Below are 18060 nucleotides of genomic sequence, written 5' to 3'. Positions count from 1 at the left end.
TGAGACAAGACGGATACAGGAATCAAAAATAATGTTTCAATCATGTCCATGTTGTCTTTGCGCTGGTATGCTCCTTTATGGAAACAGATTTGTATCACCACACAGACTCGTCCTGTCGTGCATTCCACCCTTTGCTGTCACTAGTGTTTCAGAGCAAATTTCCATGTGTTGCCACCACCATGAATTATTACATGACAACTACCTGTTTGCGCTATTTTTCTGCTGTTTCACTTGAACTTGACTTTGCTCCTCGCCAGGTCGCTTTCGAAAGAAGTGCCTAAAAATCATAAACGTTACTGTGACATGAAGGAAACCTTTATTTTAATCAACACATGCTTAGATGCAAAAAAAAAGAAAAAAAAAGAAATGGCTGCCCAAATTAATTTGTGGTGGCCCACCACAGACAAATGTAAACATTTGCTAAATTTCATTTCTTTTCACCAATCTTTACTCTTGCTCATTCTACCTTTGTGTGTGCTATTTTGACAAGTTATTGACCATGTGGAAATGGCTTGCTCCCTTTGACGATGCCATTTTTACACTTGATCAAACACGCCGTTTTTGGGGTCTCCTGAAAAGCTATTATTTTGGAGGTACAAGGATTCAGCCCAACGCCAGCGATATGTGGGGAAACGCCTTACTCAGTTCATTGATCGGAATGAAGACATTACAGCTGATTACAGAATTTGCATAAAATGTGAACTATTGGCTGATCTCATGCCGCCGTACAGTTCTTTCGAAGGTCTAGTCCCCTGTAAACAGTTCCATCTCTGCATGGAACTTGATCAGTCTTACTTTCAAACCATGTATCTGTTTGGATTTTTTTAGTTTTAGTTTTCTGACATTTTCCACAAGCTGCTATGTAAATATACCCAGAATTGCTCCCCCGAGTGAACAGGGCAAATCTCCTCGGGCGAAATGTGTTTTCTTGTTCAGCCGAGTTCACCTCATCTCATAACAACGGCAGAACACTGCACTATTGTTTAGCTCCAAATATCCCAGTAAAGTAGGTACCGAAACGAGATGCTTCTTTGCTTGATCTCGTCTGATCCCCAGCTCCCGTTTGTCCCACTGTGCTTTGAACTTCTCCAGGTTTGGCTAAATTAGCTTTAGCGATTTCAGCTTTGCTCTCATCTAGCTTTCTCTCACACTTGAGAGACCAAACCCTTTTATGTAACACAGGGTCGAAAGTTCAGTAGAGTCTATTATTGTCACATGATTGGGAGGGGTGGAGGTTTAGGAATAATAAGGTGGCAGCGAAAAAACAAAGTCGACATCGTTTGATGATGTGAGAAATTAAATTGTGTGAATGCATGCAGCTGTCCTATGACGTAGTCAGTGTCTACCTCCTAACCAGATGTGGCATTAGTCAAACCGGTACAAGCCACAAATAAGTCTGACGTTGGAACCTTCACGTCTCAATAAAGTCCCAATTTACTGTGACTAGCATTCCAAGTCGAGTTGCCACCAAATTTCAAGCAAGTCGAATTAAGTCATTATTTGATTCAAGCAAGTCGTAACGTAAGTGTTCAAATCTTGCCCAGGAAGAACATCTCTTCAGATTAATGAATGGATGAAAATTGACCACTGTAGAAGCTTGCTACATTGTGGAGTTTATAGACCAGGCAACCCTTTAATGGTCCTTTGATTCATCTTTTTTTTTCTTTCTACCTTTGTGTCTTTGTCCATCCATTATCTGCTTTGCTTATCCTCATGAGGGTCAAGAGCATGCTGGAGCTTTCTTTTCTCAAGCGCTAAACTGTGTTAAAATGCACATTTCGAACTATAAACATGAGGAAAAAGCAGAGTGATGTACTGCAGTTCAAATCTAAGTCAAGTCGAGTCGCAAGTCCTAAAAATAGCAAATTGAGTCGGACTTGAGTGATATGACTTAAGTCCCCCATCTCTGCTACTCACCTCAGTTCACTGTGGAGTGTGGCTTTCCGACGCGACCTGTATCCATTACTTTTCCATTTGAAACCCCAAAATACTTTCAAAGCTTTTCTGAGACAGCCACCAACTGCTTTCCTTTTGTGATTTTTAGACTGCATTGTCCATCTATCCATTTTTTAATCTGTTTATCCTCACATGGGTCGCGGGCTTGCTGGAGCCTATCCCAGCTTCTTTGGGCAGAAGTCAAGGTGCAGTCTTTATGAACTTTTTGCCAGACAGTCGCAGGGCGAACATAGACAAACAACCATTCGCACTCACACTCACATTGAGGGACAATTTAGAGTGTTCCAATACCTACCCTGCATATTTTTGGAATGTGGGAGGAAACCGGAGAACCCGGAGAAAACCCACGCAGGCACAGGGAGAACGTGCAAACTCCACACAGGAAGGCCGGAGCCAGAATCGAACCCTGCACCTCTGCACTGTGAGGCGGACTTGGTAGCCAGTCGTCCCACCATGTTGCCCAGATTGCATCATTTCTTTTAATACTTTGTGGCTGAACTGCTTTTTAAGGACACAACCTCCTAAAACTGTCATTCGAAACTGTTTGGGTATTCGGTTTACCTCTTGATTCTCACTGCTGTGCTGCTGCATTAAAGTCCATTACATATAATTAAAACGAATCACTCCTTCCTGCTTTATAGAGTAGATGACACAAGGACTCACTCAGGTGCAGCGTATATTCTCCCCTTATGACAAAGCATGTGCACACACATACTTTACAACTATGTCATAAACCTGATATATTTTGGCCCATGCGACTACCATGGTGACAAGGCCAGGGTCTTGGCCATGGCCGACTGTCCACGGGGGAATCTCTTAGGCCACGTTTGCAGTGAGACACAGTGGGGCCTGAATGGTGAGTCAATCAGAAGAGAGCATTTTTTTTCTCCGATGGCTCATCTGACTGAGATCTGTGAGAAATGTAGACAAAGTACCTCTTTGTTCCATTTCGGACCATGCAATCACATGACGTGAACTATTCACAGCATTGAAATTAATTTGATTTACTGGGAATCGATGACTGGAAACGAGAGCGAAGCTTTCTGTGTGTTAAATCGGGCACTTCACCCACCATGTAACTGATCGTCTACTTTGTAGTATATCATCCATTTAATACGCTGCTGACTCATGGCAGCTTGACCAGGAACAATCTGCTTTCCAGTCTCCTCTCTACCGCTCTGTACTAAAGAGATTTATCATCAAAATAATACGAGAAAAAAAAACGTAATAATAAAATCAGGTTTCTCCTGCTAATTACAGATCAAATCTGTTCTCTCGTCAAAGCGGTGAATGAAGTCATCATGATAAATGATGTGTGACTGATTCACATTTCATGATTCATGTACCACGATGGTGGAAAAGTTCACTGTCCCACAAAATATGCAGCATAATACCAGTGCAATGCATGTTGAATTGGTTTTGTCATTTTGTCTGCTCATTCACATGACACTGTAACAAGGATGCACATCTGCGTGTCATAATTCATAGCAGAGAGTTGGTGTCTGTTCAGTTGTGTGTTTGTGTGTGCGTGCATTCGTGTGCGTGTACATGTGCGCGAGTGCTTGGGTGCAAGATAATGAGCGTTTTCTGTTCATTTGAGATGCATTTCCCACATAACTCAAATTTGTACTCCTCATTTCCCCCCCAAGTAGAGTATTAAAATGACGCTTTTCCATCTGTGAAGCAGTGCAAGCTGTTGTTGGTGTGCGGTACAGGCAGGTTATGCAAATTACAGTGTCTTGAGTCATTTTCACAGCTCTGTGTGAGTCGGAATTGTTTGAAGAAGAACTTTCCAAAAAAAAAAGACAAAATTTTGCCTCTAACTTTGCCGCAGGAGCATACCCCAACTGACAAAATGCCTTTTCCAATCCATGTTCAGTCGATCTGTCTGTGGGAATTTCAGGAAAACAAAAGTTCCATAGATTACCCCTTTCTATTAAGCTTGTCGGCTTCGAGGAAATTCTGGTCCACCATCCGACGTCTCAGGAGGGGGAAGCAGTGCACCACTAACACTGTGTACAGTGGGGATGGGGCGCTGCTGACTTCGACTCGGGACGTTGTGAACCGGTGGGCAGAGTACTTCAAAGACCTCGTCAACTCCACCAACACGTCTTCCTTGGAGGAAGCAGAGCCCGGGGACTCTGAGGTGGGCTCTCCTATCTCTATGGTTGAAGTCACCGATGTGGTTAAAAAGCTCCTCGGTGTCAAGGCCCCAGGGGTGGATGAGATCCGCCCGGAGTTCCTCAAGGCTCTGGATGTTGTGGGGCTGTCCTGGTTGACACGCCTCTGCAACATCGCATGGTCAACGGGGAGAGTGCCTCTGGATTGGCAGACCGGGGTGGTAGTCCCTCTTTTTAAAAAGCGGGACCGGAGGGTGTGTTCCAACTACAGAGGGATCACACTCCTCAGCCTCCCTGGTAAGGTCTATTCAGGGGTGCTAGAGAGGAGGGTCCGTCAGGAAGTCGTGCCTCAGATTGAGGAGGAGCAGTGTGGTTTTCGTCCCGGCCGTGGAACAGTGGACCAGCTCGACACCCTTAGCAGGGTCCTCGAGGGTATGTGGGAATTCGCCCAACCAGTCTACATGTGTTTTGTGGACTTGGAGAAGGCGTTTGACCGTCTCCCTCGGGGAGTTCTGTGGGGGGTGCTTCGTGGGTATGGGGTACCGAACCCCCCTGATACGGGCTGTTCGGTCACTATAGAGTGGACCTTTAGTCGCAAAGAATAATTGACGTCACTTCCGGAGTGAACGCTGGCGAATTTTGGACGCCGCTACTCCCCGTGATTTTTTTTTTATTTTTAAGTCCATTTCATGTCAATTTTTTATCTTTTATAGCCGACATATTTTATGTCGACCTGCTTTTATGGTCACCGAGTGAACAATGATCAATCCACACTCGATCGGCCGAACTGTCATTACCTGTCATCGAGTATTGAGTTGTCGTTGAGTTGCGGCTAGCGGCTAGCTTACCCACTAACTGTTGCTGCTTCCCGACTTCATTACTCCGGTCCGGCTATGTCAATCAGCTGTGAGTGGCTTGCTTTCTGCTGGTTCGCTCTGTGTGTTTTCCACCACTCATTGGAAGCGCTTCACCAATATGCAGCCACTGAGCTCAAACTCAACTTTAATCAACACGGTCCACCACCGCCTGCTCTGCTCCAACACCCGGACATCCTTTACGTGCCCCGGCGAAGGTGCACTCACCGGGGCTCACGCCGAAACTATCAATACGACAACTCCAGCTCCATCAGGTCGTTCTGGTCCACCGCTCGCCGCCCACGGAAGAACACCGGACGCCGTGCGGATGCCTCTGTGTTGACACGCGTCCCGAGGTCGGATAGCATCGCGGTCGCTCGCAGCTGCACTCCTGTCAACGTTGGCCTACTGAACATCCGCTCCCTTACGAGCAAGGGCCAGTTCGTCCACGACCTCCTGACAGACCGTGAGTTTGACATTCTGTGTCTGACTGAGACCTGGCAGCAGCCAGATGATTATGGTACTCTTAATGAAGCTACTCCACCGGGCTTTGTTTATCACGCTGTGCCGCGCACGACTGGGAGGGGAGGCGGCCTCGCGATGATTCTGCACGAGGATTGGAAATTTGCACCTGTAAATGTGCCTGCTTTTTTATCTTTTGAAGCGACTGTTATACAGCTCTCTGGATCAACTCCCACACTGATTGCCACTATTTACCGTCCACCAAAACCAAACAAGAATTTTATCACTGACATTACTACACTCCTCACTCATCTGTATACACTATCACCAAATGTGATTCTCTTAGGAGATTTTAATATACACATGGACAATATCAATAACTCACTTACCAAAGACTTTACCTCCTGTCTGGACAGTTTTGGTTTTCAACAGTATGTCAACTTTCCCACACACAGTAAAGGACATACCGTATTTTCACGACTATAAGGCGCCATTAAAATTCTTAAATTTTCTCCAACATGGACAGGACGCCTTATGGTGCGGAGCGTCCTTTATATGCGCTGAGTTCCAAAATCTGACTGACAGCCGACACGCTGTTTATGTAGAGAAAAGGCGGAAGTGACTGTGGCCAGGCATGCGGAGAGAAGTCGGCCAATCAGGGAAGGGTGGGCGTGTATATATACATATATGGAGAGGGAGAGAGAGAGAGGGGGAGAGAGAGAGGACAGGCAAGCTAGTCCGCCAATGGTGAAGGGTGGGCGTGTAAGTGCTAAAGGGACGCCGCCTCAAGCCAGTACCAACACTTGTATAGAGTGTGGCAATGTGCACTGTTGCAAAACAACTCCGGTTTTGGTTTCTAAGAACCCCTGAAAATAAATTCGACAAAAAGACACGCCTACGAAGCTCAGTTCAAACTTAAAGCCACCAGTTATGCTTTTGGCATGCGTGCCCATCTCACAGCAGCGGTGAAAAAACAAGTCAAGCAAATGAACTCTGAGCTTGCCGTTATTCCCGGAGGCTTGACTAAAGAACTCCAACCGCTGGACATTGGCATCAACCGGGCGTTCAAAGTAAAGTTGCAAACGGCATGGGAACAATGGATGATCGGTGGCAAACACAACTTTACAAAGAGTGAGAGGCAGCGCTTGGCGAGTTACGCCACAATACGCAACAACGAGAGGGAACGCGGCGTTTTTGATGGATTACGGTACTTGCACAATTGTTCAATTCTTTCTACACACACGCGCTGCCACCATGTTTCGCTCTGTTCTTTACTTTCAAATGTGGGAAAGCTTCACACGAGAGAAATGTTGACTTTGCTGTTGCTACTCCTTCTTTCCGCTCGGCAATGCGTAGCAACTCACACTAGCATGTGATGCATTCAATGACAACTGAGATGTGCAGTCCTCTGCTTCTGATACACAGGATGAGGACTTTGATGGATTTCTGGATGATGATTGATCGAAAAACGTGAGAACATTGTACGATGGCTAAATAAAATACACCCGAACTCAGTTCTGCTTTCGTTGCCTTTTTAAAAACGTGTTTTTATCTTATCTGTATGTCTTGGCATGCTACCGTATGCTTCAAGCTAACGTGTTAGAGTGCGCGCATGCATGCCGTATGTTTAAGCTGGCGTATGTTTTACCACTGTAAAACTGCGGCCATTCGTACGATGCGTCCTGTGTATGTGTAAAATACAGAAATGTCACGCATTAATGAGACTGCGGCCATTAGTACGATGCGTCGAATAGTCGTGAAAATACGGTATTCTGGACTTGATCTGCTGTATTGGATTATCACCAACAAACTGTAAAACCGATCTCCTCCCATACACAGATCATCTATTGCTTTCATTCAATGTTAACCTGTCATTTTTCAAATCCAACCCACAACGCATTATACATTTCCGTAAAATCAAGGACATTAACCCGGACAATTTAGAATCACTTATCAACAACCTCCCCAGTACTGATTGTCTTTCTACAACAGATGAGTTTTTGACACACTACAATACAAATCTCCATAACATTCTCAATATCCTGGCCCCACTCAAAACCCGAACTGTCTCCTTCAACCAAACAGCACCCTGGTTTACCCCTACCCTCAGACAACTTAAATCAAAAGGCCGTCAACTTGAAAGATTATATAGAAAAACTGGACTCGCCATTCATAAAGAAATGTACACTACCCACTTTCTCCATTACAAGGACTCAATATCCAAAGCCAAATCAATCTTCTACTCTGGATTAATCAGTTCCAATGAAGGCAACCCCAGATCACTCTTTTCACTCATTTCTAAACTCACTAAACCTGCTGACACTCTTCCCTCACATCTCTATTCCACTGATTTTTGTAATACTCTGGCCTCATTTTTTACATCCAAAATCCAACTTATCCACCAGCAACTCACCCCTTCAGCTGCTCCTAACCCTCCTTCTCCATTCTCCCCGGTTCCTACCCACCTATTCTCTGCATTCACATCCCCATCTGTCCACCAAATCTCCATCTTATTCCAGAAGTCCAAATCCTCTACTTGTCAGCTTGACCCTCTCCCTACTGTTTTAGTCAAAGCTTCTATCCCGGCCCTCTCCCCTCTCATCACTAACATTATTCAAACTTCCCTCTCTACTGGCATTGTACCATCTCATCTCAAAACTGCTGCTGTCACTCCCATACTGAAGAAACCTGGCTCTGATCCCTGCGACTTGAACAACTTTCGTCCCATATCAAACCTTCCGTTCATCTCCAAACTTCTAGAGAAAACAGTAGCTGCTCAACTTCACACCCATCTTTCCTCCAATAAGCTATACGAACAATTTCAATCTGGCTTCCGTCCCCTCCATAGTACTGAAACTGCCCTCCTCAAAATATGCAATGACATTCTTCTCTCTGCTGACTCCGGTTCACTCGCCATCCTCCTCCTGCTTGACCTCAGTGCAGCCTTTGACACCATCTCTCACTCCATCCTCCTCGACAGACTCTCCTCCATTGGCATCACCAGCATCCCCCTCTCCTGGTTCCGCTCCTATCTTTCTGACCGCACCCAGTTTATCCAGCTCAAACGTTTTAGATCTCACCCCTTTCCCCTCACTTCAGGTGTTCCTCAGGGTTCTGTCCTTGGCCCATTGCTATTTCTAATCTATCTTCTTCCCGTGGGTAATATCTTCAGGAAACATCACATTCATTTTCATTGCTACGCGGGTGACACCCAGCTCTACATCTCTACCAAACCTAATACCATACTTCCACCATCCTCCCTAACCAACTGCCTGCAGGAATTAAAATCTTGGTTCACCTCAAATTTCCTCAAACTGAATAGCAATAAAACTGAATTCCTCCTTATTGGCACTAAATCCAATCTAAACAAAATAAACAATTTCTCCATTACCTTCGAAAGCTCTTCCATCTCCCCCTCCCCTCAGGTCAAGAGTCTGGGTGTCATCCTTGATAGCACCCTCTCCTTCACCTCACATATCAACCACATCACTCGTTCTGCATATTATCATCTTCGAAACATCCACCGGCTCCGCTCTTCTCTCACTCCTCAGTCCACTGCTATACTTGTACACACCCTCGTCACCTCGCGACTCGATTACTGTAATTCCCTTCTGTTTGGTCTCCCTCAAAAAACCCTCCATAAGCTTCAGCTGGTCCAAAATTCAGCCGCCCGCATTATCACACTCACGCCATACATAAACCATATTACACCTGTCCTCCAACATCTCCACTGGCTTCCCATTTTACACCGCATTCAATATAAAATCCTGCTACTCACATTCAAATCCATTCATGACCTAGCCCCTCCATACCTATCTGACCTCATCCATATTCCTACGCCTGTCCGCTCTCTTCGTTCCTCCTCCTCTGTCCTCCTCTCTGTCCCCCCTGCTCGCCTCGTCACCATGGGAAATAGAGCCTTCAGTCGCTCTGCTCCCCAGCTATTGAACTCACTCCCCGCTGACCTTCGTAATACAGCCTCATTAACACATTTCAAATCCCGCCTCAAAACACATCTGTTTCGACAAGCCTATTCACTCAGACCATAAAGCCATTGTTTTATTTATTTATTTTGTTGTATTTTTTCTTATCTTATTTGATGTAGTTTTTTAACATTGTACTCGTGATTTTAACTGCTTGTTGTAAGGTGTCCTTGAGTTTCTAGAAAGGCGCCCACAAATAAAATGTATTATTATTATTATTATTGTACCACCGATGTCAGAGTTTGGTTCGCATTGCTGGCAGTAAGTCGGAATCGTTTCCAGTGAGGGTAGGACTCCGCCAAGGCTGCCCTTTGTCACCGATTCTGTTCATATGTCCTTTATGGACAGAATTTCTAGGCGCAGCCGAATCGTTGAGGGGGTCCGTTTTGGTGGCCTCAGTATTGCATCCCTGCTTTTCGCAGATGTGGTGCTGTTGGCTCCTTCAAACAGGGCTCTCCAACTGTCACTGGAGCGTTTCGCGTGTGAAGCGGTTGGGATGAAAATCAGCACCTCCAAATCTGAAACCATGGTCCTCAGTCGGAAAAGGGTGGAGTGCTCCCTCCGGGTCGGGGAGGAGATCTTGCCCCAAGTAGAGGAGTTCAAGTATCTTGGGGTCTTGTTCACAAGTGGGGGTAGGAGGGAGCGGGAGATCGACAGGCGGATCGGTGCAGCGTCTGCTGTGATGCGTACGTTGTATCGGTCTGTCGTGGTGAAGAAGGAGCTGAGCCAAAGGGCGAAGCTCTCAATTTACCGGTCGATCTACGTTCCAACCCTCATCTATGGTCACGAGCTATGGGTCGTGACCGAAAGAACGAGATCCCGGATACAAGCGGCCGAAATAAGTTTTCTCCGCAGGGTGTCCAGGCTCTCCCTTAGAGATAAGGTGAGAAGCTCGGTCATCCGGGAGGGGCTCAGAGTCGAGCCGCTTCTCCTCCACATCGAGAGGAGCCAGATGAGGTGGCTTGGGCATCTGATTCGGATGCCTCCTGAGCACCTCCCTGGAGAGGTGTTCTGGGCATGTTCCACCGGGAGGAGACCCCGAGGAAGACCAGTACACCCTGGAGAGACTGTCACCCAGCTGGCCTGGGAACGCCTCGGGATCCCCCAGGAAGAGCTGGAAGAAGTAGCTAGGGAGAGGGAAGTCTGGGCTTCCCTGCTAAAGCTGTTTCCCCCGCGACCCGGCCCCGGATAAGCGGTAGAAGATGGATGGATGGATGGATGGATATTCAGCTTGTCCTGCACACCCAAAACTCAACCACGCACATCTCACTGGAGTGTACTATGGCCCAGTCATGCTGGAACAGAAACGTCTCAAATGCTTGTCATAAAGATTCAGACAAATGAAGTCGACTTGTGTACTGCCGGATTGATGTATGGTTTTTTTTTAATGAAAATGTTTTGGGATGTCTTTTTGTCAGGAGAAAGGTTTGTAAGGAGGAACCAAACTGCTGATTTGGATCTTGAAGTGATGATGTTTGAGGAACCTTGACGTTAGGGCTGTCACATTTTTACCGACAAAAATGTCCAACGGTGATAAGAACACCTCTGCAATTATCACTTGACTATGCCAAATTGACATTTGAACACGATATCAAAACTTCAAAGTCAAGCACATTTTAATGTGGCTGTTCAAGGGTCTGGTGTTGACATTATTCACACGTGCACAAATGCCTCCCTTTGCCATTATTAGCTACTCCAAACAGATGCGAGGACTTGTTCAAAAAAAAAAAATGATAAGATGCAGCAGTGACCATCACGCTTGCCTGGTTCCTGTTTACTTTTCTTCCTTGTTCCACACAATAATCACATCACGTTACACTTGGAGTTAATCACTGCTAAGCCACGTAGACTCGCTTTGGAGCAAGCTAACTTTGCTTCAGAGGCTTGAACTCGTATGTGCAGAACGATATAGTTAAAGATCATACTTTGCTCCCCGTTTAAGTCATGATCTTACGACCTGTGACGAGGCTTTAGCTCATTTGGCGTCGCCTGCATTTTGGTGATCGGCCACTCACACAGGTGCCGTTTGCAAAATGAATGCTAATCGCATCAAACCTTGATCTTGCATGCGGTCACATTACACCCACAATACTTTGGCTATGTCTTAAGTCTGTCATTGGTCTACATTTGGCTCAATCTGTGCTCCAAAGCCAGGAAAAATGTTTTTGACCTTTAATATTGGAGTGTGCGTGGCGTGGTGCAAGAGTGTCTGTGCAAAGAGTTTCATTTTTGGCAGATGGAAAGGGAAGCTAGCTCATATAGTATCATGTTCTGTTGTAAAATAACAAATACATGATCCAAGTCAATGAATAGCTGCCCTGGTATCCGCAACATGCAACCAAACTCCTTGTTGATTTTTTTGTTCTCCACACAGATAACCACTTGGTGTGATTTTAAATGAATCTGCTCAGAAGAATTGCTGGGACATTGTGTGTCTGTTGCCTTGAACCTGCAGCAAGACATTAAATCCATTTGAATAAACTGGAAAGTGGAAAGTGGAAGTAAATAGGGCCCACGGGTACAGTTATTAAAGGTTTGATAATCGACAGTTTGACACTGGAATGATGTCCTCTTGGAACATTTATTTTGAAATACAAATCTGAGGTCAACCAGTTTTCCCAGAACGGATAGTGTTCAACCTTCAACCCAACTGCCACTGTATGCTTCTATCAGGAATGTGCCCAAAGTAAAAAAGAACAGTACTTTATGGTTCGCACATGTAGATTTAAAGGAGATATGATATGCAAAATTGTGTAATTTTAATGACTTGTAAACCAATAGGTGTGAAAGGCCCGCCTACTCATCAGGTGGAAACAACCAAGGCAATCTTTTAGCTGCCTATTTATGAAAAGGATGTCTGAATTTAGAGCCCAGTTATAGACACACTGCAACAAATACATAATTACAGTAAATGACTAAAGGTAACCCCAAAACAACACAATGTAACTCCAAGTCAGTCACACTTCTGTGGAATCAACCTGTCCAATGGTGATTTTGACTCTATTTGAGCTGTTGTTGTGCCAATGACACAGGAAACGGCTGGAAATGAGAGGCAATTGCCAGGACAACCTAGATAAAGTTGTATTTCTGCTAGTAGTGTCCCAGCTGTGGCAAGAACATTTGATGTGTCTCTCAGGAACAGAGCAACGAGGACATACCAGGAAACAGGCCAACACTCTGCACCTTGATTGGCTTCTGGCAGAGAACCTCACAATTTGCAAATTCACCATCGGTGCGCTGTGCTCTTCACGGGTGAGATTGTGTTCACACAGAGCACATGTTACCGACATGACAGAGTCTGGAGACGGCGTGGAGAGCGTTGCACTGCTTGTAACATGATCCTGCATGACCGGTTTGGTGGTGGTTCGATAGTGGTATGGGCAGGCATTTTTTGGAAGGCCGCACAGCTCCCCTTGCGCTAGCCAGAGGTACCTTGATTGCCGTTTGGTACCGGGCAAGTGCCTCAGACCCGTTGTGAGCCTATATGCTGGTGCAGTTGCCGCTGGTTTCCTTCAGAAGCATGGCAATCCCAGGCCTCGTGGGTGAAGTGTGTCGGCAGTTCATGTTGCATACATTGATGTTATGGAATGGGCTGTTCGGCCCTCAGACCCGAATCCAAAGGATAACATCTGGGACATCATGTCTCATCCCATACATCAACACCATGTTGCAACAAAGACTGTCTATTGGCAGATGCTTTAGTCCAAGTTTTAGGAGGGAGTCCCTCAGGAGACAATTTGACGTCTCATCAAGAGATGGAGGTCATCAGGCCTCGAGCAGGCCACACACACACACACACACTCACACACACACACGACTGAGCCTGATTTTAACTTGTTCTGAGGAATTTCCACTGAAATTGCTTCAGCCTGTATTCAGAGCTTCCACTTTGACTTTTAAGATTCCAAAGCTGGAGACCTATGGGATAGCGATTTCATTTAACCTTGATCATTTTTATGTGAATTTTTTTTTCTCACCACATTCAACTGTGTGATTAAGAAAGTTTTCAACAGGAACATGTCCTTAATTGATATCTAGGTCACATTATTTTAGTGATCAATGAATAAGCATCCGTACAGCGAGGTTCTTTGCCAGGACTCTGGAGCTAGACTGAGGGGAAACTCCAAAACCACATCAAAGCATGACCGGATTGCACTGTGACAAAGTCAACAAGTAAATGCAGCAGAACCAGTGGTTATAAACTTAATTGGTTCCCAGCGCCTGTTGATAAACATTTCCCATTGAGATGACACAAATGCAATGTATCTGTTCCAGCCCCAAAATTAAGTTACACTTTTTTTTTTGTGTGTGGTTAAAAAGCAACAATATAGATTAAAAGTGAAAACATGTTATAACGACACGAAACACTTACAAAAAAACCCCATACTATTTATTGCTAACTAACTTTACCAGAGCGGCCCGGTAGTCCAGTGGTTAGCACGTCGGCTTCACAGTGCAGAGGTACCGGGTTCGATTCCAGCTCCGGCCTCCCTGTGTGGAGTTTGCATGTTCTCCCCGGGCCTGCGTGGGTTTTCTCCGGGTGCTCCGGTTTCCTCCCACATTCCAAAAATATGCATGGCAGGCTGATTGAACACTCTAAATTGTCCCTAGGTGTGAGTGTGAGCGTGGATGGTTGTTCGTCTATGTGTGCCCTGCGATTGGCTGGCAACCGATTCAGGGTGTCCCCCGCCTACTGCCCGGAGACGGCTGGGATGGGCTCCAGCACCCCCCGCGACCCTAGTGAGGATCAAGCGGTACGAAAGATGAATGAATGAATAACTTTACCAGAGAAGTTGGAAAACGTGAAGAAGATTCCAGCTCCTCCACTGAAAAACAGTCTTCTATTTTATTCATTCATTCATTCATTCATTCATCTTCCGAACCGCTTGATCCTCACAAGGGTCGCGGGGGGTGATGGAGCCTATCCCAGCTGTCTCCGGGCAGTAGGCGGGGGACACCCTGAATCGGTTGCCAGCCAATCGCAGGGCACACGGAGACGAACAACCATTCGCACTCACACTCACACCTAGGGACAATTTAGAGTGTTCAATCAGCCTGCCATGCATATTTTTGGAATGTGGGAGGAAACCGGAGCACCCGGAGAAAACCCACGCAGGCCCGGGGAGAACATGCAAACTCCACACAGGGAGGCCGGAGCTGGAATCGAACCCGGTACCTCTGCACTGTGAAGCCGACGTGCTAACCACTGGACTACCGGGCCACCCTGTCTTCTATTTTAACCTTCAGAAAATCCAATTCAAGTGTTTTTTTTTTTGTTTTTTAAATTCTTTTTTTTTTTTTCATTACTTCATTTTGGCATTCCAATTCAGGGAAATGTGTCATTTACTGTAAAAAATACATATATACAAGAAAGCGGGTTGTCACATTGTCGATGAAAAGATTAATTCTCTACAGATTTCTTTTGATCTTTTTTTAAATATATTTTTTGGATTGTAGAATTTCCAGCTACAAATTCAACTCCTTTTTGTTTCTGCCTGAAGCTGTGGAGGAAGACAATTACTATTTAAGTTGTCATCAATGTCTTATGCACATTGAAACACAACACACAGTAGGTCCATCAACTCGTTCATGCCAAGATGGTTTGTATATCAAAAGTAGGATATAAAAAGAGGTCATCTTTCTATGAAGATTTTGCGCAGAACTCGGGATTGTACCTAAAAAGACGTGTTCGTAACTCGAGGTTCCACCGCACTTGGTTGTTTGGTAACGTTTCAGGCGCCATGCGGGTGAACGTGTATTTGTTCTCTCCTGTGACACGCACACTAATCGACAAAGTGCAATTTGGCTGCTCGGTCATGATTTGGTGCTGAAAATAGAAGCCTTGCATGTGCTCACAAGGGCTAGCTCACTCGCATGGGTTAGGGCCTCCCTCTCGAAATGAGATTATTCGACAAGACAAAAAATAGGTGCTATGCACATCTAAAATAAGTGCTCAATGTGCTATTTAGTTCTTGATCTTTCGGGCATTTTGAGGAAAGCATGTCACGCATAATGTTAAAACGGTTTTGGATTGCGGAAGAAAAATTCCTTCTTGAAAGGAAGTGAGTGCAGTTTTCATTCTGAAGTGGAGCTTTTTTTAACTTAAAGGGGATCATAATAATAATAGAAACTCAATATAGAAAGACAAAGAATCACCAACATCTTTATTTTTCTAAAATTATTCCTCTGCAAATAACACATCCGAGTTGTAGAAACCGAAAATCCACACTCTTTAAGTGGCACACGCTGGAGTAAGTGACTGCTTAACCCATCGGTTGCAGGTGACGATCTTGGCCACGGTTGCTTCAAAATCCATCCATCCATTTTCTGAACCGCTTTATCCTCACAAAGGTCGCGGGGTGTGCTGGGGCTTATCCCAGCTGTCTTCGGGCAGTTCGCAGGGGACACCCGGCATCAGTTGTCAGACAGTCACAGGGCACACAGAGACGTACAAGCATCCGCGCTCACACTCACACCTTGGGACAATTTAGAGTGCTCAATCAGATCAGCCTGCCGTGCATGTTTTTGGAATGTGGGAGGAAAGCGGAGTGCCCAGAGAAAACCCACGCAGGCACGGGGAGAACATGCAAACACCACACAGGAAGCCCGGAGCTGGAATCGAACCCGGTACCTCTGCACTGTGATGTCGATGCGCTTACCACTGGAGAACCGGGCCGCCCTCTGCTCCAAAATATGCAGTAGAATTACACAGTTCACTAGTTTGCATGCCCCTTTCAGAGTTGTAGCTTCTCGTGTCTGGAAAACGTACCGTTTATTGCACAGTGCAGATGCCAGATAAATACAGCTGTCAACATAAGTGATCTATGCAAGTTACTCCCTACAAGCCCCATCACTGATGCTAAACGCCAAATTGTTAAAAAGAAATAAAAAATCCTCTTTCCTGAGGATATGCATTGAGAGTATTGCATGTATTTTTTTTTCCTTTTCGTTGGCTGGACCTAGCATGAGGACGCTGACTAATTGTATTGTATCCTTCTCTGACCTCGACTTCCTGAACCCGCCAGAATGTGAGCAGAATACTAACTCCTCTTATATTAGACCACTTAGTTCGCGGGAAGTGATGGAGTGTGTGTGCAATTCTACTGATTCCAGTGATTTCAGAGAAAGTTCATGAAGGACAAGTCTGTGGCAGTTATCCTGTGTTTGTGAGCCAGGATGTGAAAGTCGCAGAGAGGCCAATGTCTCTAAATTCTTCTGGTCTCCCTTGAATGGAAAGGTTGAGCTTCCCCGCCCAAAAAATTTGAGTTGGCAAAAAAATTCTATTCATACTCTTATGCCTGAAGCCATGTCCCCCCCCCCCCCTGCTCCAGGAAAAAATATTTCATCGGTTTCTGAAACTTTTTTCCAATCCTATTATCAAAAGTTGAAAATGATCTACAGTTATCAATATCAAATGTCATTTTCCAACTTTTTCAGCATTACTGTTTGTAAAGAATAGCAACTAACAATCCCTTTCTCCTGCTTGAGTCATTTTTGTTCCAGGGTGTGGTGAGCCATATTAAAGTTTATTATTGATTGGTCAATAAGAGAGCGGTCATTGTGCGACAGTGGAAAGAATATAAAACATTCTCAATGAAGGCGCAGAGAGAGAATTGTAAGAAGCTTGTTTGTGGAAAATGCCTGCAGCATTTGTCTCACTCAAAGTGTTGGTTGAACACCGGCTGATGATACGGTCTTTATGAGGTCACACTTTTGCATCAGATGCAGGTGTTAGCATCCGTACCACCCCCTGTCTGATTCTTGCTTGAATTTGTGGAGAAATGTGACAATTGTGGTCTCTTGGGCTACTACTGTTTTGTTATTCACCTGTGAACACATGAGCACGAATTAGTGTATGCATACGGTATATTCTGAAGACAGGACGACCCATTGTGAGGTTGGATTTATTTGTGAAGGGGTTTGTAGCTAAAACAACAAATGTAATGCTATTTTCTTGAGAAGCCAACCAGCCCAGCCAGTGAAATGTAAACACGGCGTTCTCTTCCAGATCATTTCCAATTAAGGTTTTTCTTGGACTTTGGATGCTGTTTAATTCGCTGATAGGAACTTCAACTGCTCTTACTCCCATCTTTGAGTATGTGTTTGCAAGAAAGACATCATGTTCATGGCACTGGTACAGGGTTGGGTCACGGAGGGGTGTATTCTCATTCTGCAGACAGACAGCAGCCCTCAGTAATTCCCCGAAGAATTTGTTTACTCGTGGCAAAGCTACAAATAACTGCAGAGGGTTTATCTAGGGCCAAATAGTCCTTGCCCTGCAGGCAGCCATACAACATCAACAGTGGTAAAGGGAAATACGCTTGCATCCTACAAAGGCACAACCACTACATGTTCCACAAGGCCACACGGACCCCATTAATCTTTTTTTTTTTTATAATGCATTTTTTACTTTTTAAAGAGTAGTGCAACGCCAAGCTGACACTGCCAATTTGTTTTTCTCTGATTGCGACCCTAAAACAATGTTATTTTTCTGTCTCCGGCTGACACTGTTTGAAACTACGCAAGAGGAAAAGCCTGCTCTGCGCCATCCTGACTGACAGCATTTCAACAATGCTGGGCACAAATTCAAAACTCCATGCACGCTTGATCTGCAAATGAGTTCTTCACACCTCCATTCTGCTTTGAGCATGTCCCTTGACCTCTGGAACAAAAATCAATGTATCA

General features: G+C 45.2%; 2 protein-coding genes and 1 long non-coding RNA gene across 8 annotated transcripts in view; 2 read left to right on the top strand and 1 right to left on the bottom strand.

The window, feature by feature from the left end:
• The window catches only part of LOC127599381 (uncharacterized), a 207536-nt gene that overhangs the window by 79509 nt on the left and 109967 nt on the right, over nt 1–18060 (bottom strand). The gene's annotated exons all lie outside the window — the stretch shown is intronic.
• The window catches only part of myo9aa (myosin IXAa), a 107236-nt gene that overhangs the window by 36202 nt on the left and 52974 nt on the right, over nt 1–18060 (top strand). The gene's annotated exons all lie outside the window — the stretch shown is intronic.
• Nucleotides 2406–3285, top strand: LOC127599444 (uncharacterized). The gene is made up of 2 exons (XR_007962113.1): nt 2406–2551; nt 2600–3285. It is a non-coding gene; the product is annotated as an uncharacterized LOC127599444 (long non-coding RNA).

Source organism: Hippocampus zosterae, chromosome 4 (assembly GCF_025434085.1).
Source record: "Hippocampus zosterae strain Florida chromosome 4, ASM2543408v3, whole genome shotgun sequence".
Classification (NCBI taxonomy): domain Eukaryota; kingdom Metazoa; phylum Chordata; class Actinopteri; order Syngnathiformes; family Syngnathidae; genus Hippocampus; species Hippocampus zosterae.
The sequence above is the reverse complement of the archived record's forward strand: the minus strand, read 5'-3'. Positions and strand labels throughout refer to the sequence as shown.